The sequence below is a fragment of the Ostrinia nubilalis genome, chromosome W (assembly GCF_963855985.1).
Source record: "Ostrinia nubilalis chromosome W, ilOstNubi1.1, whole genome shotgun sequence".
NCBI classification, from domain to species: Eukaryota; Metazoa; Arthropoda; class Insecta; order Lepidoptera; family Crambidae; genus Ostrinia; species Ostrinia nubilalis.
The window spans coordinates 142857-157508 of NC_087118.1; positions in this window are offsets into that span (position 1 = coordinate 142857).

Consider the following 14652-nt stretch of genomic DNA (forward strand, 5'->3'; position numbering starts at 1 on the left):
CCTATCTCCGCTTTCATCAGATCCTACCGATTTAAATCCCATGACTCCTTCGCATTTCCTGATCGGCAAACCACTGACATCGCTGCCGTCAGAGAACCTGCTGGATGTTAACCCTGGCCGAGTGGATCGATACAGACTTCTGGAAAAAATGCGGCAACACTTCTGGGATCGCTGGAGAAACGAATACCTGAACGAGTTGCAACAAAAAACCAAATGGCAGACACATCAACAAGGACTACAAGTAGGCGACCTGGTGGCCATCAAGGAACCTAATCTGCCTCCATTGAAGTGGCGCATGGCACGCGTCAGCAATCTCTACCCTGGCTCCGACGGAACAACAAGAGTCGCAGACGTCACTACCTCCAAGGGCATCGTCCGCAGAGCTGTTCGCAACCTCTGCCCTTTGCACGCATCATAACCTCAACCAGCAGCAGTACTTCGAAACCCTGGAGATTTCGAAGGGGGGGAAGATGTTGAGGCCAATCACTAAAGTCTCAGAGCCGAAACTTCGCGCAGAAAAAGGAACATCACTATTGTCTATTCACTACTCTTTATTGTCTATGAAAAGACTTCAATTTACGAAACCCAACGTTCTTCTTTGTTCTTCTGTACAAATTTTTATAAATCCAATTAAATGGATGAAAATCAAGAAAGTTAGTTTCAATACTACATATTACACAAACAAATGATTTAATTTGTGAAAATGTATTGCGAAACCATATAAATGAAGATAATTCGTAAAAGGATGAAAATAAATTGAATTTAGACTTAATTTTGCGTGAATAGTTGTGTAGGTAGTTTGTACCTACCTGTTGAATTGAATTGGATTTTAACAACTGTACCTATTCACACAAATAGAAGCTGGAAGGAATGGGTAGCAAGGATAGGAATCGCACTTCCCTAGGAATAGTTGCTGCAGCTGGATACTGGCGGTTTCCTGAAGGATGAGCTGGATTTTTCCAATGTTTAACGGTTTGACTTGTTGAATTGGTTTCGTTGACTTTCTCGTTGCAATCACGTCGGGGTCACCATTTGTTTGTGTAATATGTAGTATTGAAACTAACTTTCTTGATTTTCATCCATTTAATTGGATTTATAAAAATTTGTACAGAAGAACAGAGAAGAACGTTGGGTTTCGTAAATTGAAGTCTTTTCATAGACAATAAAGAGTAGTCAAAAATCAAAAAATCCATTATTCTTACTAACTAATCAACAAAAACATAACTTATCAGTAAGTGTAGGTAGTTATGTCCTCCAACATGCCATCACGCATTATCCAAGTACCTAAATAAGCATTAAGATAACGAAATAAGCATATTAAGCATATCATATTACAATAACAATCTAAACTGCTGATGCTGAGTCGGGATAATTGAAATCAACATCCTGCAGTTCCCGGTAGACGCCTCACGCCACCGGACCGATAATCAGCCCTATATAAGGAGCCCGTGATGATGGTATGCATTCATTAGATTTTAGGCTTCCCACTTCGAAGCACCTTAGGCTAGTACCGTTCAATCGCTGAACATTTAGTTGTAATTTCTGTACTTTATAACTTCATTAAAATCATTGAAAGTTGTAGTTTTTTTATAAAGTCTGCTCGCCGCACAAACTTGACTGGCGCAGCCGGTAGGATCTCGCGTCGCGATAATCAAAGTATAACGATTATATCGGTCTTGAGCAATCGCGGTTAGGCTATCAAGTCTACAACGGCGGGATCCACGAACCAAACAAATAAGTCAAGCGGCACCAGCACCAGCAGCAGCACCAGCAGCAGCAGCAGCACCAGCAGCAGCAGCGGCACACCGAGAAGATATGGGGGTGAGCGGCAAGTGAGTAAACCTTTTCGCTACCGTTTTTGTACCATTCTTCCCAAATTTTTGTAACGTTCTTTATCCCAAATCATAATAAACGTTACTGCTCGTAGTTCCTTCCACTTTAAGGATTACGCCAGCGCTTAGTAATAGGAAAGAAATATTTTGAAATTGTTTATTTTATCAGAAAATTGTCAATTAATTAAAATGGAACATATAAATGTTATACCTAGTGAAATGTTAAATTTAATACCGAAGTTTGAAGGCGACGGTAAAACATTGAATTTATTCCTAAGGGAATGCCAATATGTTATAAATATATATAGAGGCCCTGATGAAAATGTAACACAAAACAGTTATGTATTTCATGCGATAACCAGTAGATTAGTAGGACGCGCAGCGGCATTGTTAAGCGAGCGCGAAGATATTAATACATGGATAGCATTAAAACAAGTGTTAACCCAGCATTTTGGAGACCCCAGATCGGAAGCTTGCATAGCGATCGAACTAGAACAAATTAAAATCAAACATGGAGAGTCGTATAGCGAGTTATGTCATCGTATTCAGAATGTTAAGAGCACGCTAATGTCCAAAGTCAACATGATTGAGGACGAAGGCATTAAAGCAGCTAAAGTAATTATATACGATAATACCGCGTTAAATGTCTTTCTATTCAATCTAACTGAAGACATGATTAGAGTGATTAGACTTAGAGGATGCACCACATTAGAGCAAGCCCTAAGCATTGTGTCTGAGGAGGAAAACTTTCAATTTCAGTACAATATGAAAAATAAGAACAAAACCACACCTCCTAGTAAACCCAGCTTTACCCAATCTCAACCGGCATTTAAACCGAATTTCGTATCGCCAACTCAAGCATTTAAGTTTGGCATACCTTTCAATAATAATAATCCATTCAAACAAAACTTCACACCTTTCAATAGGTTTAATCCAAATGGACAAAACTTCAGATATAATATGCCACAGAATCCTAATAATATGTCCAATCAACCCAAGTTTGTTTTCTCAAACCAGAACCCACAAAATTTCAGATTCCAGCCTAATCAAAATCCTAGACCTATTTATAGGATGCCTAGCAATAATAACAATCACTACAGACCTAATCCATATTCGGTTCCAATGAATCGATTCAATCAATTCCCACAACAAAATAACCAATTTAAATTCGGATTAAGCAACCCACCTTTGGCGCAGCGTCCCTCATACAAGTTGGACACTGATGTTTCAATGCGTTCAGCAGCTCCAATCCATCATAACTTAATAAATAACCCTGAAACCCCGGAAACACTCTTTTACGAGCCCGAGCCCGAGAGTCCCGAGGACCAGTACTATTATTACTACGACGGTCAGTACGAGGACGTACCTCAGTATGAATCAGAGCAAATAGTAGAACCGGAAACTCATAATGACGAAAATTTTCAAATAGAACAAGTTTACAAGTGTCTCTGACTACTTACCGGGAAGACTCGGTAATAACTCTGTATACAAGTATTTTTGGAAATAAATGAATTTTTATTTATTATTATTTATTAATAGAAGCCTCACCGGATATAAATCGGAAGTGATAAATCTAAATTATTATGACGGAATGTTAAGATTGCCACACGTGTTAATACCTGAAATTAAAGCAAAGTTTATGATAGATACGGGAAGTACACGATCGTTCATAAGCCCGAAAAAGGCTAACGAGTATTTCAACGCCTATAAATATGTAGAGCCATTTGAAGTCATTAGCACGCACGCGCGTAGTAGCCATAATGAAGTAATCCATATTCCATTATTAAAATCATTTGCAACCACAGGAAGTCATAAGTTTTACGTGTATAACGTAGACAATCGTTTTGATGGCTTGATAGGTAGCGACTTGTTAAAACAGTTGGGCGCTACCATAGACATGGACAAACAAATATTAAAAACTCATAACACACAGTTGCGAATAATATATAGCCCACCATATGAAGTAAGTATAGCACCGCGATCCGAGTCACGTGTTAAAATCCCCACCACTGTGTCAGAGGGTGACGCAATAATTAATTATACTAACTTCGGACAAGGCGTCCGTATGCCCAGTGCTCTCGTGAGCTGTCAACGAGGTTACGCGTATACCGTGATCCAAAATAGTTCGGATAACTATACAGTGTGAGTCACGTTAAAGTGTACATATGAAAATAGATGAAACTAGACCTATTTTTATCGACAAAAAATAGGTCAAAAATTTTTTGAGATTTTTTTTAAATTTTTTATAGAATTTTTTTTCTTCCAATTACTTATGGTAAAGAAAACGTAATAACTTTTAAACTAAGCGGTATATCCTGATAAAATAACAACAGTAATAATGCTAAATGACAGGCGATACTAAAAAAATACATAAAATACACAAAAAATGCCAACAAATAATTAAAAAATATACTTTTTAAAAAAAATCTGCTTTTATATTCGTGTTTTTTTGGTTATTTGATAAATTTCTCCAAAAAATGCCCCTATAACCGGTGGTTTTTATTACTTTGTATTATTTTCTATCGTATTACCTTCGTAAAACCAAAAATCGCATGTCTCTATCCCTATCACAACGTTTGCAATGATCGTTTGAACTAAGCCTCTCCGGGCGCGCCATTCAACGCTACGTTAACAACGAAACTGAAAATGGCTCTAGATTTGTAATTTTGATACAGCTTGTCTTAGATTTCAAATGAAAACAAAAGATTTCGAAGTAAAATAAGCGTTTTAGTTAAAATTAAAATTGTCTCTACCTGTAGCGGAGAATAATGTTGTGGCAGGCCTTTGTTCAAACGATCATAGCAAATGTTGTGATAGGGATAGAGACATGCGATTTTTGGTATTACAAAGATAATACGATAGAAAATAATACAAAGTAATAAAAACCACCTGTTATTGGGGCATTTTTTGGAGAAATTTATCAAATAACCAAAAAAACACGAATTTAAAAGCAGTTTTTTTTTTCAAAAAGTATATTTTTTTATTATTTGTTGGCATTTTTTGTGTATTTTATGTATTTTTTTAGTATCGCCTGTCATTTAGCATTATTACTGTTTTTATTTTATCAGGATATACCGCTTAGTTTAAAAGTTATTACGTTTTCTTTACCGTAAGTAATTGAAAGAAAAAAAATTCTATAAAAAATTAAAAAAAAATCTCAAAAATTTTTTGACCTCTTTTTTGTCGATAAAAATAGGTCTAGTTTCATCTATTTTCATATGTACACTTTAACGTGACTCACACTGTATAACGATAACTATATCTAAACCATTCGCAGTAGAACCGTATAGTGTCAGTGAAATAGCAGTTAATAATATCAGTGACGCACCGCAAGCTTATGAGATCGACGAAGTGTTACAGCAGAATCTGGAAAAACTCAGGTTAGAACATATGAATGATGAGGAAAGAAAGGTTATTAGGAATCTTTGCTATGAATACCGTGATATCTTTTATTGTGAAAAAATACCTTTGAGCTTTTCAAACAATGTAAAACACCAAATCCGTACTAAAAATGAGGATCCTATTTACGTAAGACCATATAGGTTACCTCAAGTCCAGACAGATGAAATTAACAAACACGTGGAAAAACTTTTATTAGATAATGTAATTCAGGAATCACATTCCCCGTGGAATGCTCCAGTGAATCTAGTTCCAAAGAAAATGGATGCATCAGGTGAAAGAAAATTTAGGATGGTCATTGACTACAGACGTTTAAATTAAATCACAACCGACGATAAATATCCATTACCCAATATAGCGGATCTTTTTGATAAACTAGGAAAATCAATTTACTTTACCACCTTGGATTTAGCAAGTAGGTACCATCAAATCGAGATAGATAAGGATGACAGACAGAAAACAGCACTCAGCACCCAAGCGGGGCACTACGAATTTCTGCGCATGCCGTTCGGTTTAAAAACCGCGCCGGCGACGTTCCAACGCGCAATGGATAACGTACTGCGTGGGTTACAAGGAATGCACTGTTTAGTCTACCTTGATGACATCATAGTTTACAGTAATAGCTTACAGGAACACATTCAGAGCTTAAGAAAGATATTTGATCGCTTAAGAGAAACCAACCTTAAAATCCAATTAGACAAATCTGAATTCTTACGCAAGGAAGTCTTGTACTTAGGACATACAATCACTAAGGAAGGTCTTAAACCGAACAATGACAAAATTAAAGCCATCTTAGATTTCCCTATTCCCACAACTACAACAGAAATCAAAAGTTTCTTAGGTCTTATAGGTTACTATAGGAAGTTTATAAAAGACTTCGCCAAAATAACACAGCCACTTACCAGTTGTCTAAAAAAACGTAATAAAATAATAATTGATGACAAATACAAATCCGCTTTCGAGACATGTAAAGAACTTTTAACAAACGCACCATTGTTACAATATCCCGATTTCGAGAAACCGTTTGTTATAACAACAGACGCCTCTAACTTCGCTATCGGAGCCGTATTATCACAAGGAACTGTAGGCAGCGATAAACCGGTCGCCTACGCAAGTCGTACACTGAACGAAGCCGAGACGCGAAACAGTACCATCGAAAAAGAATTACTAGCCATAATTTGGGCAGCAAAGCATTTCAGACCGTATTTGTATGGTAGGAAGTTTACAATCTACACCGATCACAGACCACTAGCATGGTTAAATTCGATAAAGGAACCCAACAGTAAACTCACCAGATGGAAGTTACGTTTAGCGGAATGTGATTATGACATCATATATAAAAATGGTAAACAAAACAGCAACGCTGACGCGTTATCCCGAATTAAATTAAACGCACTCACCGATGATGATAATATGTCAATGCAGGTAAATATAGACAATGATAAACCATCAAGTATAGTGACAATTTCATCAGATTCCAGTAATTCAATTAATTCCCAGAAACGCGTAGAAAAAGATGATTACGGAGCTATTAGATCACCATCAAATAGTAGCACAATATCAGCACCAGAAAGTAGTTCACATTCCGCAACAGCACACTCCGCTAAAGACATAGATACCATAGGTATACCCATATTAAATGAAGCAATAGACACAAAACCCAATCAAATCATAGTAGATTCTTGGGGATTAGATAAACTAGAAGTAGTCGATGTTTCTAATTCCAAACAACGCATTTTAGAAATCAATTTACCACTAAATCGCCCTGATTTAATTAAAGACTTCTTAAAACGATATACCCGACCTAAAGTAAAACATTTTATCCACTTCACTGACCCTAATCATCGTAAACTATTTGTGGAAACAATAATAGCATTGTTTAGAAAAGATACTGTACATTTCTTTGAATGCACAGAGCGTATCATTCATATAACAGATGAACAAGAACAATGCGCTATAGTACTAACTTATCACACCGGAACAACATGTCATCGTGGAATACGAGAAACAATAATGCGTCTTAAACGCACTTACTTTTGGAGTAAAATGGAAGAAACTGTTTCAAGCATCATAAATGCATGCGAAACTTATAAACAAATGAAATATAATAGAAAACCTTTTAAGCCCGAACTACAGTTAACGCAAACTCAAACAAAACCATTTCAGGAAATTTTTATGGATCTGTTTAGTATAGAAGGCAAATACTATCTTACAATCGTAGACGCGTTTAGTAAGCTAGGACAGGCTATGGAAATACCTAATAGATCTACACCGGAAGTAGTTAGAGTATTGCTAAGGTATTTCTCATTCTATGGAGTTCCGACAAAAATCAATTGCGATCCAGGCTCAGAATTCAATAACGCCCTTCTAAAAGAAATGTTAACATTTAATAAAGTGGAATTACACATAGGTACTCCACATAACCCCAACTCAATGGGAATCGTTGAAAGATTCCACTCAACACTAATCGAGATTTATAGACTCGCTGTATTCGAACAAAAATTCACAGACGCAGCAGCCGTAATGACGTATGCAATATTGGCATATAATCAAACTATTCACTCAACGACAGGTTTAACCCCTTTTGAAGTAACTTTTGGACACACGGACTCTTCAAGCCCGTTTAACGTAGATTTTAATCAGCAATATACGCAACAGCTAGTAAAGGAACATGTAAGAAAGACTAAACATTTACACAAATATTTAACCGACAAAATTATCGAAACTAAAGAAGGCATTAGGAACAAACGCGGCGGTGAAACTGAATTCGACATCCAAATGGGTGATACATACAGTGTTTATAAAAGGCGTGAATGAAAGACGAAGTAAGGATAAACCCCGTTATCAAAAAGTACAAGTCTCAGGTGAAATAGTTAGAAACACAGTCCCTGTAATATCAAAAAATAGACCCACTAAAGTTCCAATTAAAGACATAAGGCGTCCTCCGCAGGTGCCTCATCCTGATGATGATCCTGACAATCCGCGCCCGGGCCCTTCAACTTGACAAAATTGAAAGGAATCCGGGATTGCTACCAGTAAAGGAAGGCCAAGCACTAATAAGTGAAGAAAACTGGACGGTGATAAAAACCTTAAATCTGACCAACATCCAAAGGGATTTAGATCATAACGTAGACAAATATAGGGAATTTAAAGCTCACATAAGTAACACGGTTAAAATAGGAAATGCATTTGAATATAACAACATTAAAATGCAAACTGATAATATAATGCTCATTACTGTAGAAAAGTTTAAGCAAGTAGTACCTGTAAGTCGTAAAAAGCGCGGTCTAATAAATCCATTGGGATCTTTCATTAAAGCTATCACAGGTAATCTCGATAACGATGACGCTGAGAGATACGATACCATGATTAAAGAATTAAAAACTAATCAAGACGCTATTGCAAATAAAGTAACGATCTTATCCGAAATGGCGGGTGTTATAGCCCAATAATACCAATGCTACTCGACACAATTTCGCCCAAATCAATAAAGAGCTGTTAATAATTAGAAAACAGATAAATCAAAGTAACGTAGAAAAATTAGAAAACAAGATCATTCAAGTATTTCATTTATTTATTCATAATTTTCAAACGATCTTTACGCATTTGGACGATATTGAAACCGCTATAGCTTTTAGTAGACTTAAGGTGTTACATCAATCAATAATCGATAATAAGGAATTGTTAAGTGTATTAAAACAGATCGAAATAACTAATAAGTTAGTATTCCCAGCTAAATTAGCGAATTTAGTTAAAATTGAACAGACCATAGAGTTAAAAGCATATTTTAAATAAAGACAGATAACGTTTATTATGAGCATTCCCTTGGTTACACCCGACATATATAATTACTATAGAGTAATTCCTTTACCCATCCTTAATAAAAATAATATCACCACCATCCTTGCACCTAAATCCCCTTTTATCCTGGTACAAGAGGCGAAAACTTGGTCGCTCCCCTCACCATGCCAGGAGATCGATGAAAACCTTCATCTATGCAGAAACGTGGATACTACTACACAAGAACAGGACTTATGCACTTCAAGCTTAATGAAATCTGAAACTAACACTTCCATGTGCAAACCAATAGCCGTGGAAATCAATAACTTGTACATCAGATCTTTTTATGAAAACTGGTGGATTGTGTATTCCAGAAATCCGGTAACCCTGAAGGAAACCTGCAAGGGGGAAATCACGAGAAAACAACTTCGTGGCACTTACCTGGTTGGAATGGACGGAGTATGCGATCTCCAAATACAAAAGGTAACTCTCCGACGACGCCACTCTGGAGCGAGAGGCTTCAAATACCATAAAACAGCAAAGATAAACTTACCTGAAGTAGCACAAGGCCCTGTTAACGCAGATGAAGTAAAACCTGTAAACCTGGACGACATCAACTTCGACAACTTGCAGCTTTTGGCGTACGCGCTGAAATCTCCCGAAAAACAAGTGTTAAGTGATGCAGTGATAAACATAAAAAGTGTTAGTGTTGGCACGGTAATTTTATATGTTATAATTGTGTTAGTTATAAGTATAGTTGTATTTTATAAGATAAAGAAAATGTACCCAAATTTATGTAATCGAAACCCTCCGATTCCAATTAAGCAATCGGATGATTTCGAACTTAAGGAGGGAGGATTTATGTCCTCCAACATGCCATCACGCATTATCCAAGTACCTAAATAAGCATTAAGATAACGAAATAAGCATATTAAGCATATCATATTACAATAACAATCTAAACTGCTGATGCTGAGTCGGGATAATTGAAATCAACATCCTGCAGTTCCCGGTAGACGCCTCACGCCACCGGACCGATAATCAGCCCTATACAGGGTGTTTCTTGTAAGGTGTCAAGCCGAAGGCAGGTGATAGGTGAGGATTAGACCTATCGATTTCACCCCTATGTATGTTTTGCGATTTTTCGTAGTTTAGAAGTTATCGTTAATTTTGTGATTTTTTTCAAATTTTATGACCTAGTAGGCTTTAAATTTTTTTATCTTTTTTTGGGTTAACTTTTCTCAGATTTCTTTTTTTTTGACAGATTCCCTAGTAATTGCAGATGTTTGAAAAAAATAATCACCTTCCTACCTTTGATGCAAGATACAAAATGTTTGCTAGAAAAATAAAAAATAGGCTTTTAGCAGAACATTCTAAAATTTTCAACTTAAAAGTTTGAAAAAAAAAAGAACTTCCATAGGTCCAAAATAATTTTAAAAACTGCGCAGTTTTCTGAACTTTCATAATAACACAAAAAACATGTACTTAATAGGTCATTATTTTCTGTAATCGCTCCACTAAAGTGGAAAGTCGGAGATTCCGTTACATGTTTTTGACTTTCTTAGGACTAACTAATGTTTGCAATCCCCTAAGTCTACGTTACGTAGAACACATTTAGAGACAACTAGCTTGCCGCCCGCGGCTTCGCCCGCGTGGAATTTTGTCTGTCACAGAAAAACAATATCGCGCGCGTATTTACTCACCGTTTAGACCTGGACTACGATAAACATTTTAAAACCAAAATCAGCTCAATCGGCCCAGTCGTTCTCGAGTTATAATCAGACTAACGAACATCAATTCATCTATCTATCTATCTATCTATCTATCTATCTATCTATATCTATCTATCTATTATTATTTTATTTTATATTATATAAAGCTCGATTCCTACTCACTCACTGACTCACTGATCAGGGGTATTTTTGGGGTATTTAGAGGGGAGGTGGGTAAAATTGTTAATGTTTGTTTTTTACTAGATTTTTTGACACCCAGGTTTTTTAGATTTTTTGAACCAAAAAACAAAATGGCGGCATTTTTTGAGACAACAACTTTTTTGTCTTTGGTCCTGAATTTTTTCTTTTTTGGTGGTTTGTTGGGGTTGCCAAGGTGTGCTAAAAAATGTGAGAAAAAAATGGAAAAACAAAATGGCCGCGCCGCCATCTTGGATTGAAAACGCGATTTCGAGGTGTTTTAAGGGAGGTGTCACTCCGAGATGCGCAGTTGTTTTTGAAAATTTCTTTTGGGTATTTGTGACATGTATAGTCTTCTTAAGAGCCACATTTACAGATTATCAAAAAACAAGATGGCGGCCGAGCCGTCGGCCATTTTGTTGCGATCAAAAAATTCCCAAACTTTGGTAGCAATTTCCCGGCAGATGGCGACACCGGAGTAGGGTACAATGTTCCGGGCGATTGTTTGTCTGTTATTCGAGTGTTGCCATGAATCGGTAAAAACTACCATTTTGGTAGAAAATTTTCCACCACGGCCCCGGATAGTAGAAAATGGAAATTTCCAAAAATTCCAAAAACTTGGTATGCAGTTTGGTGACGTTTGGGGACCCGAATGACATTTCACCATTTTTATGAAAAAAGTCTGGCAACACTGAAAGTTATGGGGAAAAGATTTTTTTGCGACATGGTTGACTTTAAAGTTAAGGACAGACAGAAGGAGTCATGGCAGAAAAAAAATAAAAATGGGGTTTGGTTGGATATACGACCCAGACTATGGGAAAAATCCGAAATGTCAAAAAATCAAGATGGCGGCGGCGTGGGCGGCCATTTTGTAAAAAGTTGAAAATTTCGAAATTTTGGAATTCATTTTTCTCGCAGTTGGCAACATTTTGGAAAGTCGAGTTGTATGAGGCGGTTGTGTGTCTTGTCGAGAGGTTTCGCTTGGGTGAAGAAATTTCTCCAGTGTTGCCATACCTTACGAGATTTGGTCCAAAAATGTCGAAAGTAGAAATAACGACTTCCGGTCAAAAATTTGGATAACGCCTCCTGCAAAGGGGTCGTGCAAATGACATTTGACCATTTTCGTCTCGATCACCTGGCAACACTGGGAGCTACGGGGAAAAGTATTTTTTTCGACATGGGTGTCTTTAAAGTTAAGGACGGACGGAAGGAGATATGGCAGGGAAAATTTGAAAATGGGGTTTGGTCGGTTATACGACCCAGATTATGGGAAAAATCCGAAATCTCGGAAAATCAAGATGGCTGCTGAGCGGGCGGCCATTTTGTAAAAAGTTTCAGATTTCTGATTTTTCAAATGCATTTTTCGGGCAGTTGGCAACATTTGTGAAAGTCGAGTTGTATGGGGCGATTACGTAGTTTGTCAAGGAGTATCTTTTGGGAAAACAAAAATTTCCAGTGTTGCCATACTTTGAGAGTTTTGGTCCAAAAATGTAAAAAATGGAAATAACGACTTTCGGTCAGAAATTTGGATGACGCCTCCTGCAAATAGGTCAAACTAATGACATTTGACCATTTTCATCTCGATCACCTGGCAACACTGGGAATTACGGGAACACAAAATTTTGTGACATGGGTGTTTTAAAGGCGTTGCTCCTCGGGACTGGGTGAGGATAGAAAAAAAATAAAAATGGGGTTCGGCGCGGAAAATGGTCCAGATTAAGGCAAAAATGCAAAATTTTGGAAATCCAAGATGGCCGCCAAGCGTTCACCCGTTTTCCTAAAGGGACTAAATTCTCCATACAAATTGTATGCAGGGGGGCTTAGCTAACGTAGAAAAAGGCGAGGCCGAAGGCCGAGCGATAGTTTAAAGCCTGTGAGTCGCAATAGATTTATTTTTAATGCGTCAAAAAAGGACTAGAGCCCAGTGACAGACAGAAAGGCGAGGCCGATGGCCGTGCGATTGTTCAAATCCCGACAGTCGCCATAGATTTACTCGTGTTGCGTCAAAAAAGCACAAGAGCACAGTGACAGACAATAAACACCCCCTGTAATTTTTGCGAGGCCGAAGGCCGAGCTCCGAATGCGAGGCCGCAGGCCGAGCGCCGCGTAGGGCGAAGCCCGGAGCGGCCAGCATCGCAGATCTAGCTTTTGTAGCCCGCGTAGCGGGCGACCAAAGCTAGTTTTTATTTATATAGATAGATAGATGATAGCTAGCGGCCGCCCGCGACTTCGTACGCGTGGATCCCGTTTTACCCCCTTCATCATCTATCTTCAGCGGTTAACTCCAGTTCCCGTAGGAATTTTGCAATATCCTGTTGTAACTAAGCTTTAAGTTTACTAAGGTACCTGCATGCCAAATTTCAAGCGTCTATCTTACGCAGTTTAGATTTTTTCATACATATGTTTTTTCCCGCTCACTCCCGTTCCCGTGGGAATTTTACAATATCCTGTTGTACCTAAGCTTTAAATTTACTAAGGTACCTGCACACCAAATTTCAAGCATCTAACTTAAGCGGTTTAGATTTTTCATACAAAAGGATTTTTCCGCTAATTCCCGTTCCCGTGGTAATTTCGGGATTTCCTTTCTTAGTGCACCTCTACGGTACCTAAACTACGTCCCTTCTAAATTTCAAGTGCCTACGTTTAGCCGTTTAGGCTGTGCGTTGATCTGTCAGTCAGTCAGTCAGTTTCTCCTTTTATATATTTAGAAGAAGATATAAGATTAGATGATAGCTAGCGGCCGCCCGCGACTTCGTACGCGTGGATCCCGTTTTACCCCCTTCATCTATCTTAAGCGGTTTAGATTTTTTTCATACAAATGTTTTTCCCGCTAACTCCCGTTCCCGTAGGAATTTTGCAATATCCTGTTGTAACTAAGCTTTAAGTTTACTAAGGTACCTGCATGCGAAATTTCAAGCGTCTATCTTACGCAGTTTAGATTTTTTCATACGTATGTTTTTTCCCGCCAAATCCCGTTCCTGTGGGAATTTTACGATATCCTGTTGTACCTAAGCTTTAAGTTTACTAAGGTACCTGCACACCAAATTTCAAGCATCTAACTTAAGCGGTTTAGATTTTTCATACAAAAGGATTTTTCCACTAATTCCCGTTCCCGTGGTAATTTCGGGAATTCCTTTCTTAGTGCACCTCTACGGTACCTAAACTACGTCCCTTCCAAATTTCAAGTGCCTACGTTTAGCCGTTTAGGCTGTGCGTTGATCTGTCAGTCAGTCAGTCAGTCAGTTTCTTTTTTATTTATATAGATAGATAGATGATAGCTAGCGGCCGCCCGCGACTTCGTACGCGTGGATCCCGTTTTACCCCCTTCATCTATCTTCAGCGGTTAACTCCAGTTCCCGTAGGAATTTTGCAATATCCTGTTGTAACTAAGCTTTAAGTTTACTAAGGTACCTGCATGCCAAATTTCAAGCGTCTATCTTACGCAGTTTAGATTTTTTCATACATATGTTTTTTCCCGCTAACTCCCGTTCCCGTGGGAATTTTACGATATCCTGTTGTACCTAAGCTTTAAATTTACTAAGGTACCTGCACACCAAATTTCAAGCATCTAACTTAAGCGGTTTAGATTTTTCATACAAAAGGATTTTTCCGCTAATACCCGTTCCCGTGGTAATTTCGGGATTTCCCTTCTTAGTGCACCTCTACGGTACCTAAACTACGTCCCTTCTAAATTTCAAGTGCCTACGTTTAGCCGTTTAGGCTGTGCGTTG